The following is a 4,134-nucleotide window of genomic DNA, read 5'->3' as shown; positions in this document are numbered from 1 at the left end:
AGTTCCTGCTGTACCATGCTGTAGGAGCACATTGGGACTTAACTCAGGATCGTAACACTGAGGACACCCAGCTAGGTGTTACAGCCTTGAGGATGAGTCAGAGAGCAATAATATCCACATGCTTCTTCTGTGTGCATGATTTCACTTTCTCCGAAAGGGATGAGATTTTGGAAACAGACTTTGGCAAAGAAATGTTCTTCTGCTAAATATAACAGAGAGGGTAGACATCCTACTGCACCCCAGTTTCCAAGCACTTTTAAATGTCTCTGTGACTCTCTACCAGAATGAAAAGGTGTTGCCTTTTGGTAAAATCTTATGCTGTTTTAGTTGGCAAGGTGAGTTGGAATCCACATCTAATTCTTAGAGGACTTGGCAAAATGGCAACTATTCTGCAGTGTGAGTATTTTGAAAGGGATCTAAGGCCGCCCTCCTTAGAGCACAGCATAGTAGATAGCTGCTTAGACGGCAGACAGGACTTCTGACAGTCGGTCTTGACTTGATTACAATGTTCGCCTGAGAAGTAAATCCATAAACTTTAAAAACCTAATCCGCAACATCATAAATTGAGAAACCTGGAAAACATTCTACAATGTGAAGAGGAACATGTGTGAAGACATAGAAGGTGAACACGCTAGAGAGAAGGGGTTGTGTTGGTATGGAGAGGCGATGTCCCTGAATGGGCTGGAGACAAAAGACCAACATGAGACTCTAAAGAGGAGAGAAAGGAAGGCCTCGCCTTCTCACTAAGCTTCACGACCCTTCCCACAGGTTATGTCCACCTCCCATTGGAGCACCACAGACACACCTCCTCAGAGCACACACCACAGACACACCTCCTCAGAGCACACAACACAGACACACCTCCTCAGAGCACACACCAGAGACACACCTCTTCAGAGCACACACCACAGACACACACCTCCTCAGAGCACACACCACAGACACACACCTCCTCAGAGCAAGGCAGGGGGTTACCAGGAAGGAACCACTGGGGGCAAATTCCTCAGTGCTGTACACCTGAGCGTTTCAGCCTTCACTGTTTCAAATAAGCAATTGCAACCCTGGCCTATGGGGCTGGAGAGATGGGCCAGAAGTTAAGAGTGCTTGTGCCTGCAAAGGACCTGGACTGGCTTCCCAGCAACAACACCTGGCTCACAGCCATCCTTAACTCCAGTTCCAGGGAATCCAACACCTCCTAAACTCCTTGGGCATCAGGAACGCATATAGTGTATAATATATACAGAATTAGTATATATTATAGTGTATATACATATATATACATATATATATAGTATAATATATTCATAAAGACAAAGCACTCATATATATGTATATGTATACATATATATATATATTAAATAAATCTTTAGATGCTCTCCCTAGCATACTTAACCTTCTTCTCCCAAACCGCAGCTTCTCACTGATATGAAACAAACAGACTTTTATCTCTCCAGCTCAACTAAAAATAAAAACACTTCCTGACAGTCATTTTTCTCTAGAGATTGTGATAAAACTTAGACATTGTTTTGGTTTTACACAGTCTCACTATGTAGCCCAGGCTGGTCTTGAGTTCAAGACCTTCCTGCATCTGTCTGCAGAGTGCTGGAGTTACATGCCTGTGTGCATCACTACAGAGCCACTGAGAGTTCAAATGTTCTTAAGTTCCATTTAAAAAGTGATTGTATGTGTGATGGCGGTGAGCGTATGAAAGAGAGTAAGACATGTGTGGAGGTCAGAGAACCACTCTGGGGAGATGAATCTTCCCTTCTGCCCTGTAGAATGCAGGTGTCTCAACTCCCAGGACAATTTTAATACTTGCTGAGCCATCTTAGTGGTTCTCAAATGTTCTTTTAATTTGGTTAAAGGGTGGCAAGATGGCTCAGGATAAGAGGCCCAGTGGGCTGAGTTTGACCCGTGTGATTGACATACAGGTGGGAGAGCAGAGCTGACACCACAAAGTCGTCCTGTCACTTACACATACGTGTGCAGCTCTGCACAAAGTTGTCTTGTAACCTGCACATATGTGTACAGCTCTGCACATGTGCCCACACACACCAGAATAATCCTTCTCAGAAAGGACTGCCTGCTCTGTAATAGTGAGATACTTAAAAACATGTTTAGAAATGTCAGCTAATAGAGAAGGGGCTAGAATGTGGGTTTCTCTCAACTCCTAGTTCACAGCTGGACATGTTTTTTGTTTGCTTGTTTGTTTTTGGTTTTTTTCTGAGACAAAGTTTCTCTGTGTAGCCTTGGCTGTCCTGGAACTCACTCTGTAGACCAGGCTGGCCTTGAACTCAGAGATCCACCTGCCTCTGCCTCCTAAATGCTGGGATTAAAGTCGTGCACCACTACTGCCCGGCTCTGGATATGTTTTTAAAGCTCTAAATAATGTGACACCCAAATATATAAGTGGCACCCTGAAAATTGCTATCAGCTTCCAAAATATTACTCGAGTCACAAATGAAGAGTGGAAGACTATATTGGTGAGTGACTCTGAGGCCATCAACAAAAGTTCAGATCAGTGGAAGGATCTTCACAGGTCTACAGAGTTCACTATGGCGGCTGTGTTCAACAACTATCTTCTAGCCTTAAAAAAAAAAAAGCACTGGGTTAAAAACATGGGCAGGCACAGGGAACATCACTCATCTGTTCATCTGTCTCAGTTCTCTAGAAGCACTCTGGGATGGAGAAGTGCATCCAGGAACTGCCGAGAGAGTAAGGTAGGAATCCATTGCTGTTTGAGAGAGGAGCTGGGAACACGCAGGGGGCAAAGCTAAATGTTATTGCAGATACCAGGAAAGAAAACAAAAACAGAAAAGAAAAATGGGCCTGGTTGACCCTTGTGGTGCTCTGGATGTTGGACAGGGTGTGAGTTGTTCAACCTAGAGATAGTAGGGCCAGATATCTTTTTCTCCTCATTGGCAAATCACTGGATAGGGAATTTTCCTGGGAAGAGGTGTGAACTTAAATGAGGTGGCTTCCTTGGACTGAGGGAAATTCCTCAGTGGGGGCCATGAGTAGACATATTTCCTACATCTGGAAAAATGCATACCTCAGGTCTACAGCAAGTCTGGGCTACAAGCAGCAACACACATACGTCACTTAAGGCCAGTGGTGAAGTTGGTTGGTCCAACGTAAGAGCCAAGCTTCTCAGAGAACCCTTGGGTGCTTAAAGTTCCTCTACCTTTGCATTCACTTCTCTCTTCTGCCAGTCATCTCTGGTCACTGGTTCCACCTGTTGTCCAACATGAATCCCTTACACTTCTGTCCACACTATCTCAATTTTCCATCGAAGAGGGAAAGGCCTCCTGTGCTGGAAAACATTTGGTCTCTGCCTCACCAATAATTCCAGGGAGCTCCTGACCTGCACTCAGCCTGGAATCTTCAAAGATGAATGGGATGCCAGCTCTTCTGAGGAATTCCCAGTCTATAATATGAAATAGTAAAAACACATCTTAGAACAATAACAAGGCCAATGGCAAGTAACAGGACTATAGCTCCCTCACCCTCAGCCTCCAGACCTTCTTTTGTTTTTTGAGATCATAATTATATCATTTTGTCCCTTCTCTGGAGAAGACTAAGTCTCCCTCTCAGGCATTCCTCAGTTGCCTGCTGTTATTTGTCTAAGGTTGAGGCCTGATAGGACATGCCCATCCACTTCAGGGTTTCTATTGTCAACCTTGTTCAGCTCGTATTTGGAAGACATGCCAATGAGACTCTATTAGTATAGCTTCTGACATTACTAGGAGACATATTCTCACAAAAAACTCCCTGATCCTCTGGCTCTTACAACCTTCCAGCCACTTTCTGATGCAATGTTTTCTGAGTCCGAGGTGCGGAGCAGTTTTGGGGATGTATAATATCTGTACAGACTGGGTTCCACAACTTTGCATTTTTATTGGTTGTGGTTTTGTGAATTGAATGATCTCTCTGTTTCTTGCAAAGAGAAGTTTCATGGATTTGGGGTGAGAACTACACTTGTCTGCGGGTATAAGAACAAATATTTAGAGTGTAGTTAGGGACTCTGCTTGTTTAGTATAGGGGCAGTTGAGGCTCTCCTCCAAGATCCATAACATCACTAGCCCTGGGTAATTGGCTAGAATTTCAGTACGAGGCACAGTCTCCCTCTTGTTG

The sequence above is a fragment of the Mastomys coucha genome, unplaced genomic scaffold, assembly GCF_008632895.1.
Source record: "Mastomys coucha isolate ucsf_1 unplaced genomic scaffold, UCSF_Mcou_1 pScaffold22, whole genome shotgun sequence".
In the NCBI taxonomy this organism is placed as follows: Eukaryota; Metazoa; Chordata; class Mammalia; order Rodentia; family Muridae; genus Mastomys; species Mastomys coucha.
The sequence above is the reverse complement of the archived record's forward strand: the minus strand, read 5'-3'. Positions refer to the sequence as shown.